Genomic DNA, 16,208 nt, shown 5'->3' on the forward strand with positions numbered 1-16,208 from the left:
ATCAATAAAGAGCCAGGAATAGAATACTATGATAGCTAAAGTTTTGTGCCAACTTGACTGGGCCAAAATTCGCAGTGTCTTGGCAGTTGAGATATAGTTATCTCCATGATGAGATATAATATAATGTAATCAACTCAATGATGAGGTCTGCTATGAGCAGCCAGTCAATTGAAAGGATGTTTCCTCAGGGATGAGGCCAGCTTCCAATATATTAGAAACTCAGGCAAAGCTTGCTTGCTTTCTGCTAGATCTGAATCTAGCACATGTCTTGTCTCTGATTCTTTGGGCTTGAGCCAATGACCTGCTCTATTACCTGCTGATCTTAGAAGTTCTCAGTATCCTGAATGGCCTACCTGCCTGCCTGACTTTCATCCCTATCTGTCTGTCTCCCTGCTGGCCTGCTCTCTGACCTGCTGATCTTGGTTCATCTGATCTGATCTTGGGACTTTCTTATCTCTACAACTGTGTGAGCCATTTCCTTGAATAAACTTCTTTTTATGTGTACATATACAAGTCTCACTGGTTTTGTTTGTCTAGAGAACCCAGCTTAAGGCAAGTACAGGGAAGATTCTGCTATTCAGGAGAAGTGCTGAACTTCCTGTATTCAGGAGACAGAGAGCTGTGACACCAGAGTTGGTGAGCAATAGTGAGAAGCTTCAGCAGTAGAAGCAGCAGAACTAAAAGCACAGGACAGAGCAGTGGGATTCCAGGTCCACAAACTGAGAAAACTAATGTCTAGAGGTAGAAGGTTTGCTAGCAGAATGGAGTTCCTTGAGGTATTCTTCAGGGCCTTCAGGCCAAGTTTACTGGCAAAATGGGCATTTATGTATTAGCAGAGTTTAAAAGGTTTTGAACTCAAGCAGGGCAGAGTCCAAGGGGTCTTGGGACCTGGCCATGACTGGGCATGACTCTGAAGAGGCTGTCCTGATTGAAGAACTGTGGTCGTTCTGACCCTGAATTGTACCTGTTATTCCTCCACTAAAATGCATAATTCTGAGTAATGTATGTGAGTTCTGTGTAGCGATTGCAATGAATAATCTAATCCATCAAGATAGTAGAGAATGGAATGCGAGGAATGGATGGTGTCTACCTTATAGGAATCAGACATGGGATGAAACCAATGGTGATTCTCCTTCTTAGTTCTGAAGTTAGAGGAAGTCAGATGCTGTTCCACACAATTGTTGCAATGTATTATTATGGAGAATTGGAAAACTCAAATTATACTTGAGTGAACTCAGAAAGATGAGAATTGCACATCAAAAATCACTTCCATGTCTGACTCTGGAATAAAGGAAGCAATGGATGCTCTTTCCTGGACCCTTTCAGCATTGGAGAGGTATCCACCTGCCAGTACTGTGCAGGATGGGAGTCACAGATTCCTGTCCAGGACCCTTCCTGTTACACAGGCTCTGCTTGGGCCAGGCTGGTCCTTCCCAGAGCTCTCACCATGGCCTCCTTCATTTCCTTGTTGTGAAAACTGTAGATAATGGGGTTGCACATGGGGTAATGATGGTGTACAGGAGAGAGAAAGGCTTGTCCTTGTCAGGCCCATGGGTGCTGCGGGGGTTCATGTAAGAGAACATGGCCAAGGTATAGAAGAAGATGAGCACAGTCAGGTGGGAGGCACAAGTGGAGAAGGTCTTCCCCTGACCAAAGGAGGAGGTTCTACCTAGGATGGAGGCCAGGATTCGGGCATAGGAGATGACAATGAGCACCATGGGGCTGAGCAGCACCACAATAGCATCAGCAAAGATTATCTTCACGCTGAAGAGGAGGTCCCCACAGGAGAGAGTGATGACTATGGGGTCTTCACAGAAGTTTTCTATATGGTTGTCTTTACAGAAGGGATTCCAGAACGACACATATTCAAGAAAGATGCCATTGATCAGCCAAAGAATTAGGCAGTACCCACCAGCCTCAAACAGACCTGCGGGCTCATGATCTAGGCATAGCTAAGTGGGTGGCAGATTGCAATATAGTGGGCATAAGCCATGAAAGCCAAGAGGATGCACTCAGCCACACCCATACAGAATACTAGGTACATCTGGGCCATGCAAGAGGCCAAGGAAACAGTATGGTTTTTAACAGATGGATCAACATCTGTGGGATGGTGGTGGTGATGAAACAAGAGTTCTTGGAAGGACTGATGACCAAGGAAGAAATACATTGGGCTGTTGAACCTGGGGTCTGTCCAGGTGATGAAAATGATTAGGCCATTCATAGCCAGGGCCAGCCTGTAGAGAACTAGAAAGAGAGCAAAGAGGAATGCCTGAGTGGAAGGGGAGCTCTGTTGAAGGCCCACTAATCTGTCACTGTGATACTATTCCTGAAATCCATTGTCTTGGGCCTATTGAAGAGGAAGGAGAGGAAAAGCATCAAAGAGATAGCTGTAAGATAATGCAAGGCACTTATTTGGGTCTAGAAAGCCAACTATGAAAAAGCAGGGTGGATGAGTGGTAGAAAGAGTTTTGTAACTTTTGTAACCCCTAGGTAAGTTTATAGTGTTATGTTGTTGTTAAGTACCGTTGAGTCAGTTTTGACCCATAGAGACCCTGTATAGGGTTTCTGAGGAGCCCCTGGTGAGCTTGAACTGCCTACCTTGTGATTTAAACTGACTTTGCAGTCCAGCGCACTAACTCACAGCACCACACCTCCAAGAGGAAGATGGTGGCTAATTTTTAAACACTGAAGTCCCTGGAGAAGATGTCCTTAGCTTGAGGCCTGATCAGACCAAAGTTGAGTAGAACCAGAACCAACTCTATGACATTTAGCAACAATCTTTATCTTAGGGGAGTGCAGTGACTACATACGATAAACACTGGACTGTGAACCACAAGGCCCATGGTTCCACCCCTCCAGCTACTCTGCAGGAGAAAGATAAGACTTTCTTTATCCACAAAGATTTAAAAAGCCTCAGAAACCCTATGTTGTTGTTGTTGTTATGTGCCATGGAGTCGGTTCTGACTCATAGTGACCCTGTACAGAGTTTCCATGGCTGTAAATCTTTACAGGAACAGAAAGCCTCATCTTTCTCCTGTGGAAAAGCTGGTAGTTTTGAACTGCTGACCTTGTGGTTCACAGCCCGATTCGTAACCACTATGCTACCAGAGCTCCTTAGAAACCCTGAGTTGGAGCCAAATCGACAGCACTTAGCAACAACATTTTCCTCTAATAATGGTTACCCTATTCCTGTCATTCATTTTTTTAAAATGTTTTGTGAATTATGTGATAGTTTACATGGGAGAACATTAGCTTTACATTCATCCTATTGTATATTCTTTCATTGCCATGGTTTCAATGCCCTCCATGATTCATCAACCAACCAAAGGGTATACCCTACAAGCCTGCCCCCTGATCATCAGCACACAGCCCGTCTCCCTCTCTGGGTCTAGAGTCCCCAGCCATTCCATCTCTCCACATCATCGTCTCTACCTCCATCTCTGGCGTCACTGCTTCTCTGGGTAGGGTCCCGCATTCCACTCTTCTCCCTTTGATGGTCCCAGGGACCTCTGCTCCTGGACTACAAAGTCAACCATTCCCCTCCTTTTGCTACAAAATATCTACCTTTACATTTCCAACCCTCACAGTCAGTCCTGATAACAATTATTCACTATTATGCCACATGAGTGCCACCCCCATCTCCTTTCATCAGCCCCACCCAGACAGATTGGATACGACTCAGTGAAGATTTTACCTTCCTCCACACCCTCTGGATCTAGGTTCCCTCTTGAAAGCTTGTAAGCCAGTCACTTCTTGCTTTGTAGATCCCCATTTTGGGTAGCCAATGTCCAAGTTGCCCATCCTTGTCTACTCTGTGTATGGAAGGGGTGGGAATGATCCTCACTGTAAAGATTTGTTTCCTGTTTTGAGCTACTGCATCCATAAATGTAGGTCAAGTTCATCAGATTGTATCAGAGTACTCTTTTTTTCTTCTTCTAGTTGAGTTCTGATCATCCAGTTATTGAAGCCAGGTCAAGTGGGTATTATCTGCAAGTGTGGGTGTTCTTGTGCATATGCCCTTTCTTCTTATCAGTTGGATGCTTCACTCTCCACTGTAGTCCTCTGTGGCTCTGTCACTGAGTCTGGGCCCAGGAGTCCCGAAGTCTTACCATACTGCTGGCCAACCAGGTCTCCACCCAGGTTCACAGGAGTCTATTGAATGTGGTAGGGCTTAGCTTGCTGTTTTTCCCTCACTTCCCCTTATCGGTGACGAACGTGGTCACCAGTCAGAGTGAGTGCATGTCTGCTCATGGATTCCCATTGAGTCTTAGTCTTGGAAGGGGGTTTGCCCTGAGGGGACCCAACCACTTGCCTTGATGTCTCCTGGGCTAGAAACTTGCTTGTTCTTGTAGTAGTACTGCTGTTATTGTTTTGCATTTTTTCCTGTCGGTCTTTCTTTCAAGAAGTATCTTTTGTTCTTTTAGTTACTCCAGGCTGGTCTGCTTGTACTTTCAAGTGGAAATTTCCCACCTCAGAAGATTCTGGATGGAGTTCAGGATTCCACCTATGGTCTTATGTAAATGCAGAGGCTCCACAGGAAACCTCCTTCACTGAGCATGTTGTAGCCCCATTTTAGGTATTCCAATCAGTTATAGGCAGAACACAGACTTACAAGCTTTCAATGGTGAATTTTCTGGCTATTCCTTTCTCTTCCCCTCAAGTGTCTACTTTATAATCAAGGGAAACCAAGATTCAAAAGACAGTCAAGCATCTTAACATTATTTTCCTCCTTTTGCCCATTCCAACCATGCCTCAATCTCTGTATTCCAGAGCCCTGTTGTTCCAAGGTTGTGCATACATCATTATTTACCTCTGTCCCATTTAGCTCATGCAATCCTGCCTAATTGTTCTCCCATCTACCTTGTTATTCCATTCCCCTCTACCTTCTTGTGTACTACCCCCCTCCTCAAAACCCAAACTATCCTGTGTCTATTCTCTACCCTGTACTCCACCTTCCCCTCCCTCCCCTCACCCCATTCCCCACAACCCGGTAACCAGCAAAGAATCCCTCCCCCACCTTTAGTATAGGTTCTTTTTTCTTAGTCTTTTACAATGGTGGTCCTATGCAGTCAATATGCCTCCTTTAGTGACTGACTAATTTCACTCAACATAATGTTCTCAAGATTCATCCATGTTATGTGGTGGCTTACAGCTTCCTTGTTATTCTTCAAGGTAGCATAGTATTCCATTGTTTGTATGAACCATAGTTTGTTTTTCCATTCTTCAGTGGTGGGCACTTAGGCTGTCTCCATCTTTTTGCTATTGGAAATAGTGTTGCTACGAACACTGGTGTGCATATATAGACTCATGTTATGGCTCATATTTCTTGTAGGTAAATACCAAGTAGAGGAATTGCTGGATCATAAGGTATTTCTGTTTCTAGCTTTCTCAGAAAGCACCATATTGCTTTCCAGAGAGGTTGGACCATTTTGCAATCCCACCAGCAATGCAGGAACATCCCAGTCTCTCTACATCCTTGTCAGCATTTATTGTCCTCTACTTTTTTTGATTTCCTCCTTGGTGAATTGTCTGTTCATGTCTTGCATCCATTTTAAAAATTGGTTTATTTGTCTTTTTCTTGTAGAGGTGTTGTATTTTCCTATATATTTTAGAAATGAATCCCTTGTCTGATGTGTTGTTGCAAAAGATTTTTCCCCATTCTGTGGGTTCCCTTTTTACTCTTTTGGCAAAGTCTGATGCATATAAGTTTTTAAGTTTTAATATTTTCCAATCATTTATTTTGTCTACTTTTGTTTGTGTAGTTTTCAAAAATGTTTGGTAGTATGTATATGCCCTGAATTAAAGCCCTTACATTTGTCCTTATTTTTTCATTGATGGCCTTAATAATTCTGGGATTCACATTTAGATCTCTAATCCACTCTGAGTTGGTTTTTGTACAAGGCATGAGGTAAAGTTCTTATTTCAATCTTTTTCACATCACTTTCCACTTCTGCCAGCACCATCTGTTGAAGAGAGTATCACTTCTCCATACGATGTATTTAGGTACTTGTTGAAAATCAGTTGGCTGTATGTGGATGGGTTAATATCTGGATTCTCAATTCTGTTCCATTGATCAATGTATCTTGAAGTTGGGATGTGAGAGGTTTCCAACCTTATTCTTCATAAGCAGTGCTTTGCTTATCCTTGGTCTCTTTCCTTTCCATATAAGTAGTGTTTTGTTCTGTTGTGCATAAGGTTGCTATGATTTGGTATGACTTGATGGCACCTAACAACAACAACAACAACAACAACAACAACAATATGTTCTTTGCAGTGTCTCTTTCACTTTAGCCATTATTGAGCTATATGTTATGCTTCTTTATCCCTGATAACGGGTTTCAGTTCCCTGTCAACCTGTGAAGTTATTAAAACAGATCAGTCACATCTTCCTTTGGGAACCAAGGGCAGTTCACCCTTTGAGCATTACAAAGACTTCCTTCCACAGCCCTGTTTGCTCACTTAGTTCCGGAATGCAACCCTCATATGACCCTGCATGGCATATGGTATCTTTCTCACCTGGGCCATGAATATATGTGACTAATAACATATTGTTGAGCTCATCTTTCTAGTGTTGGGTGCCATGTGTTCATCCATTCCTCTAGTTAAAGGGTGGGAACTCTTCCTTCATCAACAGAATAAATAGGAGGTGAATAAAGCAATGGATCCTTATATTAGATCATTTATATCCTATTTCCTGGCACACTTCTAACACCATAGTTGTTTAATACATATTTATTGAAAGAATACTGGAATAAATTATCATCCAAATTCAAATTCTCTATATTATTCAATGTTGCCAGTTCCAGCAACGTTGGAAATCAACTTCCATAAACTTGTTGTCTCAACTGTAAAAGGAAGATTTGTGTTGTAAGGTTATGATGAAAATTAAGAAAGTTTATTCATCCAAACAACAATATGCATAGTTGTACTATGGTAACTTGCATGGAAGTTATGCCACCTGTATTTTAAATACCAATAGAACCACCCATGGTGGACAGGTTTCAGCTGAATTTATTGACTAAGACAAGTAGGAAGAAAGAGAGGCTGACTACTTCTGAGTGTTTAGCCACAGAAAACCTTATTAATAGCTGTGGTACACACACGGTAAGATAGTGTCAGAATGTGAAATATTGAAACATGAATAGCACCACAACATTATCAGATATAGTGCTGGAAGATGAGCACCTAAGGTTTGAAGACACTCAAAGTACAACTGAGGAAGAACTGCCTCCTCAAAGTGGAGCTGATTGTGTTGATATAAATTAAGTAAAGTTTTTAGTACCTTCTTTTGCTGATGGAGAACAACTCAAAATGAGGAGAAACAGCTGCAAACTTCAACTAATAATATATGAAATGCACAAAGTATGAATCTACGAATATTGGAAGTTGTAAAAAATTAAATGGAACACACAAAGATTGATATTCTAGGCATTACTGAGCTGAAATGGACTGTTATTGGCCATTTTGAAAATGACAGTCTTATAGCTTACTATACTGCAGATGATAAATTGAAGAAGAATGCCATCACATTCATCATCAAAAAGAACATTTCAAGATCCATCTTGAAGTCTAATGCTGTCTGTGATAGGATAATATCCATATGCCTACAAGGAAGACCAGTTAATACTAGTATAATTCAAATTTTCTCACCAACCACTAAAGCCAGTAATGATGAAATTGAAGAATCCTACCAACTTCTTCAGTCTGAAATTGATCAAACATGCAATCAAGATGTATTGATAATTACTGGTGATTGGAATGTAAAGGATAAAAACAAAGAGGAAGCATCAGTAGTTGTAAAATATGGCCCTGGTGAGAGAAACAATGCTGGAGATCCTACGATAGTATTTTGCAAGACCTAAGGAGCTCTGGTAGCGTAGTGGTTACGAATCGGGCTGCTAACCTCAAGGTCGGCAGTTCGAAACTACCAGTAGTTTCGTGGGAGAAATATGAGGCGTTCTGCTCCCATAAAGATTTACAACCTCGGAAACCCTGTGCAGGGTCACTATGAGTCAGAACCACTCAATGGTACTTAACAACAACAACAAGACTTCTTCATTGCAGAAACTTTTAAAAGCAACATAAAAGGTGTCTATATACATGGACCTCATCAGATGGAATACACAGTAATCAAATTGACTACATCTGTGGGAATAGATGGTGGAGAAGCCCCTATCATCAGGAAAAAACCAGGATCGGGATGTGGAACAGACTATTAATTGCTTATCTGAAAGTTCAGGCTAAAACTGAAGAAAATTAAAACAAGTTCATGATAGCCAAAATATGACCTTGAAATATCCCACCTGAGTTTTGAGATCGTTTCAAGAACAGATCTGGTACATTAGACACTAATGATCGAAGACCAGAAAAGTTGTGAGATGACATCAAGAACATCTACAGGGAGAAAGCAAAGGGTCATTAAGAAGACAAAAAAGAAGGAAATGACTAAAGTGGATGTCAGAAGAGACTCTGAAATTTGCTCTCCAGCATAGAGATGCTAAAGCAAATGAAAGCTATGAGGAGGTAAAAGAGCTGAAAAAATTCAAAGGGCAACTCTAGAAGACAAAATGAAGTATAATGAACTATGCAAAAACCTGAAGTTGGAAAATCAAAAGGGAAGAGCACACACAGCTTTCTCAAGCTGAAAAAACAGAAGAAAAAAAAAAAGAAATCAACCTTCGACTTGCAACTGAGGTAATCTATGGACAAAATATAGTCCAGTGTAGGATAACATTGGAATGTATAGTTGGTTTGAACCACAAGGTTGGTGGTTCAAATTCACCAGTTGCTCTTTGGAAACCCTGTACAAGGTTACTATGAGTTGGAACTGACTAGGTGGCACTTAACAACAGCAACAACATGGGCAAAATATTGAATGATGCAGAAAGCATCAAAAGAAGATGGAAGGAATATGTAGAGTCACTGTACCCAAAAGAAATTATCGATGTTTATCAATTTCAAGAGGTAGCATATAATCAAGAGCCAATGATACTGAAGGAAGAAGTCCAAGGTGCACTGAAGGCATGTTAAGTGCCATCTAGTCAGATGAAAAGAACAAGGCTCCATAATTGATGGAATGCAAATTTGAAATATTTCAACAAACTGATATAGCACTGGAAACACTCAGTCATCTATGCCAAGAAGTTTGGAAGATAGCTACAGGGATAACTGATTGGAATAGATTCATGTGTGCCCATTCCGAAGAGAGGTGTCCCAAAGAAAGGCAGAAATCATTGGAAAATATCATTAATATCACATGCAAGTAAAAGTTTGCTAAAGATAATTCAAATATGGTTGCAACGATATATTTACAGGGAACTTCCAGAAGTTCAAGCCACATTCTGACAAGGATGTGGGATGAAGGATATCAATGCTGACATCAGATGGATCTTGGCTGAAAGCAGAGAATACCAGAAAAAAATGTTTACTTGTGCTTTATTGACTATGCAAAGTCTTTTGACAGTATGGATCACAACAAGCTATAGATAACATTATGAAGAATAGGTATTCCAGTTCACTTAACTATGCTCATGAAGAAACTGTGCATAGACCAAGAGGCAGTTATTTGAACAGTACAAGGGGTCACTGAATGGTTTAAAATCAGGAAAGATGCACATCAAGGTTGTATTTTTTCACCATACTTATCTATACTTATGCGGAACAAATAATTTGAAAAACTGGATTATATGTAGAAGAATGTGACATCAGAATTGGAGGAAGACTCATTAACAACCTGAGATATGCAGATGATACAACCTTGCTTACTGAAAGTGAAGAGTACTTAAAATACTTACTGATATAGGTTGCATCTCAACGTACAGAAGACAAAAACTCTCATCAATGGACAAATAATAACATCATGATAAATGGAAAAAAGATTGAAGTTGTCAAAGATTTCATTTTCCTTTCATCCACTATCAACACTAGTAGAAGCAGCAGTCAAGAAATCAAATAACATATTGCATTAGGCAAATCTGCTATACAAAACCTCTTTAAAGTGTTCAAGAACAAAGATGTTAGTTTAAAGACTAAGGTGCAACTGATCCAAATCATAATATTTTCAATAGCCTCATATGCATGTGAAAGTTGGACAATTAATAAGGAAGACTATAGAAGAACTGATACATTTAAGTTATGGTGTTAGAGGAGAATATTGAAAGTACCATGGACAAACAAATTTGTGTTGGAAGAACAGCTAGAAAGCTCCTTAGAAGTCTGGACAGTGAGATTTCATCTTTCATGCTTCGAGTATGTTTTCAGGAGAGACCAGTCCCTGGATAAGGACATCGTGTTTGGTAAAGTGGAGAGTCGGAGAAAAAGAGGAAGACCCTCAACTAGACAGACTGGCACAATGGCAGCAGCAAAGGGCTCAAGTGTGACAGTAATTGCAAGGATGTCTCAGGACCAATCAATGTTTTGTTTTGCTATGAGTATAAACCAACTCAGGGCACCTAACAACAACACATGTAGCTCAATAGAGAAGGTGCACAATAAATTTTAATTTAATCTTCCTTTTTGTAGGTCACTGACTAAAAAAACAAAACATGAAGATGGCGGATCGGGTGGATGTGTAGTGAGGAGCTTGGTCAACAACAACACGGAATACCGGGTCAGGAGGACTCATGAGTTGGTGTTGGAACTCTGTAACAAATATAAAGGTATGTTTGGAGGTTTGGAGGGTTTATAGCTGGGGAATTTGCAGGAGAATCCAGAAATTCATTATTTTCTGGATCAAGACACTCAGCTGTTCCAGGAGCCGCCATCTTGAGAAAGCTTATCTTGATTGTACCAGGATTGATAGGATTAGGAGAGAACATCTTGATTGTATCTTGATTATATCTTATATATATCTTGATCATATCAGGATTGATAGGATTATACCAGGATTGATAGGATTAGGATAGAACATCTTGATTGTATCTTGATTATATCTTATATGTATCTTGATTATATCAGGATTGTATCAAGATTGACATCGAAATTTAAAGAGACAGTATAGACATAAAACCAAACGGCCACCACTCATCTGTCTGTCGTGCTGTGGTGGTCTGAGTTGCTGTGATTCTGAGGGCTATGCCACCGGTGTTTTAAATAACCAGCAGGGTCACCCATGGTGGAAAGGTCTCAGATGAGCTACAAAACAAAGACAGACTAGGAAGAAAGAGTGACAAACTACTTCCGAATCGCTAGTCACTGAAAACTCTATGCATAGCAGAGAAACATTGTCAGATATAGGACTGGAAGGTGGGAGGGCACTCAGAAAGCGATTGTGGAAAAAAATGCCTCCTCAGAAACATTAATTAGGACATTTCTTTTTCAAATGCCAGTAAGCCTCAGAATTTCTGAAATATTTAAAAAGCTGAATCATCAATGAAAAATGCAGTTCATAAGCATTTTTAACTGCTTTACATTCTGTGTCTAGGAAGACTAAAATACAGCTGCCTGTTATATGTTTAAAAATTCTAACAGGATTTCAATAAAGTATTAAAGGACCTCAGGGATAATGGAATAATAAAATACTCAGGAAGAATCTGTACAAAGAATGAAAAAAAAATTAGGTGCAAGCAAAAATGTATGCTAATGACTGCTGGTAGTGGTGGTCATTATGTGCTGTGGAGTTGGCTCCTACTTATAACCACCCTGCATAGGGTTTTCGAGGCTATAAATCTTTATGGGAGCAGAAAGCCTCATCTTTCTCTAGTGGAAAGCTGGTACTTTCAAATTGCTGACCATGCAATTGCTGACCATGCAGACTGACTTGTAACCACTACACTACCAGAGATGAATTCGAAGAGGCTGTTTTTAGAAAAAGGCATCTTTGTGAATGAAAAAAGGACAATCTAAGAAGAGTTAAGCCCAGAACACCTTTGAGTTAAGATATAAAGTTGAAATTAGATTTAAAGTTTGAGGATGACCTTATGAAATAGGAAGTTGCCATAAAATGTTATTTGTTTAACAAATTGAATTATCAGTGGATATGTGGTTAATGTGGCATAAAAGGTAGACTCACTGATAAGAAACAGTATCTGATAAACTTATTATTTTTTCCCCTTTAATCTTTGATAGGTGGCCAATTTAGAGTTACCAAATTCTATAATGGCCAAAATTTGGGTATATTGAAAGCAAATATACAAAATTAATGTAAATTCATTTGGGCCATAAAAAAGTAGCTGTTTTCCCTTCTGATTTACATATTATTTAAAAAGCCCTGGAATTATGGCATTTAAAGGTTATTTAAAACATTTGAGAAGTAATTTTGGAAACGTACCATTATCATGAATAAATTGATATGAACTCTGAAGGAATTGAGGAATAAAAGTGGGCGACAAGTAATAAATATTGCCATGTATTGCATAATGAGACTGTAGAGATCGAAGTTGTCAAAGACTTTACTTTGCTTGAATCCACAGTGAACCCTCAATAGAAGCAGCAGTCAAGAAATCAAACAGTGTATTGTATTAGGAAAATCTGCTGCAAAAGACCTCTTTAAAGTATTCAAGAGCAAAAATATCAGTTTGAGGACTAAGGTGTGCCTGACCTAAGTCATGGTATTTTCATTAGCTACATATGCATGTGAAAGTTGGACAGTGAATAAGGAAGACTGTAAAAGAATTCATGCATTTGAATTATGGTGTTGACAAAGACTATCCAAAGCACTATGGGCTGCTGGAAGAACAAACAGATCTGTTTTGGAGGCAGTACAGTCAGAATGCTCCTTAGATGTAAGGATGGTGAAACTTGTTTATTGTTCTTTGGACATATTGTCAGGAGGGATCAGTCCCTGGAGAAGGACATTGTGCTTAGTAATGTGGAAGGAAAATGAAAAAGAGCAAGACCCACAACAAGATGGATTCATACAGTGGCAGCAACAATGGTGTCAAACATAGCAATTATGAAGATGCTGCAGGACTGGGAAGTGTTTAGTTTTGTTGTGCATATGGTTGCTATAAGCTGGAACTGACTGGTCAGCACCTAACAATAACAACAAAGAAAAATTAACGATCATCCCCTTGAGCTGAGAAAAAGAACTTAATCCTATCTGTGAGGCCCTGAAAATCTGTGATGCCCTGAACACAGATTTCTAGCCTCCAGAGCTGAGAGAAAATAAATTTCTATTCTTTAAAGCTTCTTTAGCGTATTTTGCTATGGCTGTCTATGACACTAATACACCAGTAATTGTCTTGCAACAGAGGTTTGTTAGTAAGAGTTAAAATGTAGATGTTTTAAGTTCTCTCACTGTCTTCTACTCAGTATTTCCTGCCTTCACTTTGATTCATTTAATACCTCTTAGCTACTAAGCCCATTTCAATGTCTTCAAATCCCTCTGAAACTGATGATCTCTGAACTACCTGTAGCCCTTGATGATGCCTGTCCATGCTACAAATGCACCATGGCTTGGCATGACAGATCCCTTTGATGGGCCATATCTTTGTAATGTACAAAAGATAAATTCAGGTCACAAAACTTTCCTCAAAGATTTGCAGTAATGGAAAACATCACAAGTACTGGAAAGAACTTCAATTTCATTTTACAGCTGAGGTTTCTACTCTAGTTGTGCCATCTCCACCACACGATACTTAATCTCTTTCCATTCCCCTATCATTTTTTTCCATCTGAGTTGTAAAGTAAATCTGCTATTCCATAAGAGAAGTTATAATGAAACCATAGTAAAGGAAGTTGCTGTTCTTCTCTCTTTTATAGAAGCCATCTTCTTCTATATAAAGAGAAATAAAGCAAAATAGCCGCAAATTAAGAGAAAGGAAATGATATGCAAAGTGATCTATAATGATCTGCCTTTGAATATTCATGGACTGAGTGTATGTTCAAGGTCAAGTATACAAGAATTGAGGAAAACAATTTAGTAAGTAACCAAGGAGAACTGACTGTAGATTAGTGGACGGAACAATAACTGCTCCATGCCATTGGACAATGTGAGATATTTTACTTATGTACTTAAAATGCCTGAAAATTTTGACAAAATCCAACACCCATTCTTGATAAAAACACTCAACAAGTAGGATTGAAGGGAAATTCCTCAACATAATTAAGAGAATATATGCAAAATAAACAGCCAATATGTCTCTCAATGAGGAGAAACTGAAAACTCTCCCATTGTGAACAGGAACCAGACAAGCATGCCCTTTATCACCACTCTTATTCAATATTGTGTTGGAAGTCTTAGCCAAAGCTATAAGGTAAGAAAGGGAAATTGAAGGCATTTAAATTAGCAAAGAAGAAGTAAAATTCTCCTTGTAGATGATATAATCCTGTTATTGTTTTGTTATGTGCCGTCGAGTCTGTTCCTACCTATAGTGACCGAGGAGTGGCTGATGAGCTTGAACCACTGACCTTGTGATTCAAACTGACTTTGCAGTCCAGCACAATAACCTACAGAACCATTAGAAAATCCCAAAGACTCAGCAAAAAAAAAAAGAAAAAAAGATTGGAACTCATTGGAAGATTTAATAAAGTGGCAGGGTACAAGATGAATATACTAAAAATCAGTTGGATTTCTCTATACTAAAAAAGACACCTTTGAAAAGGAAATTAGGAAAATAATACCATTTACAATAGACACCCAAAGGATGAAATACTTAAAATGCCTGAAAAAATTTGAACCAACTTTAAATATCTTAGAGAAGAAAGGAAAGAATGAGGGATAATGACAGAGAAAGAGAAGGCAGGTGGTGGGATAGAAGAGAAGAAATCTAAATCATGAAGAGTCTTGGATTAGGGAACAGATATTGAGAAGTTAAATATGTATGAATTTCAAAAAACAGACTTGGAAGCTAATCTCATCACTTTATAAGGAAGCAAGGCAATGGGTGAAGTACAGGAGTGTGGAGTCAGGCTCTCCTAAAATAAAACCTCAGCACTGCCATTTACTGAAATGTGAAAAATCAGCTGAGTCTCAGATTTTTCTCCTATAAAATGAAGATGAGCTGAAATATTATATAGTTAGTGGCTGGCATGGATTAGACAATAATTAAACATTGTCTCTTGATCTCTGTCTCCTATTCCTCTACCTATAGTTTCATTTCACATGTGGAAGGAATACTGAAAAGACTTGGTAAGTTTTACACTTGTGAGCCAAACTACCATTGTAGACACCAGAAAAGGAGAAGATCATAAACCACTCTAATATTTCTTTCTTTTCATTGTCAGGAAATTCCTTGTAACTCACTTGGATTTTTCCTGAGATATCCAAATTCTTTCTCTTAACCTAGTTCCCAAAACATTGTAAAAGATGTGGACCTCCTGTTGTGTGTGTATCACCAAGTGAGAATGGACCATCCTTAAATGACTTCTCAGCCATCCTTCCCGTATCAAGAAAGGAAAATGCAAGATAAATAAAAAACACCAACACGCACAAACATAAAGTGAAAGGTTCAGAAAAGAGAATGTAGTAATTGAAATAGAGGAAATATTCCCCAAGTCCCCATGCCCCAAAAGGAAAAGTATCACCAAAGTAAGAATTAGAGAAGCTAACATAGCCAAAAGAACAAACAGATCTGTGTTGGAAGAAGTGCAGCCAGAGTGCTCCTTGGAGGCCAGGATGTTCAAATTTCATCTCTCATACTTTGAACATATTGTCAGGAGGGACCAGTTGCTGGAGAAGGATATTATGTTTGGTGGGGTGGAGAGTCAGGGAAAAAGAGGAAGACCCCCAGTGAGATGGATTGACAAAGTAGCAGCATCAATAGGCTCAAACGTGGCAACAATTGTGAGGTTGGCCCAGGACCGGGCAGTGTTTTGTTCTGTTGTACATTGGGTTGCTATGAGTCAGTAATGACTCGATGGCACCTAACAACAACAACAACAACATAGAGGGAGACAAGAAAAGAGTATGAAAATATGGTAATATAGTTTTAAATGTGGAAAAAATGATGGAAAAGTGGGTCTTTAAGTGTGTGTGTGTGTGTATGTGTGTGGCAGGTATAGAGAAGTAGATCAACAGATACAGACATCGGTAACTCCCAAATCGAGGCAAAACAAAACAAACATATGAGGACCAGAAAATCTCCTCCTACCTTCATCTTTCCTCTGCTAATCTTCCTCTTGTATTTTGTCTGCCTTGTCACCCATGTTAATATGTGTCCTGGTGTGGCACTGTGGGCTAATGCGTCAGACTGCAAAGTCATTTGAACTGCAAGGTTGGTGGTTCAAGCTCACCAGCTGCTCCTTGGAAACCTTATACAGGGTCGCTA

The 16,208-nt window shown here is 39.5% G+C and overlaps 1 pseudogene; it reads right to left on the reverse strand.

The window, feature by feature from the left end:
* Positions 1-1,398: 1,398 nt before the first annotated feature.
* Positions 1,399-16,208, reverse strand: part of LOC102816236 — a 30,646-nt pseudogene continuing 15,836 nt past the window's right edge.

Source organism: Chrysochloris asiatica, unplaced genomic scaffold, assembly GCF_000296735.1.
Source record: "Chrysochloris asiatica unplaced genomic scaffold, ChrAsi1.0 scaffold00077, whole genome shotgun sequence".
NCBI lineage: Eukaryota > Metazoa > Chordata > Mammalia > Afrosoricida > Chrysochloridae > Chrysochloris > Chrysochloris asiatica.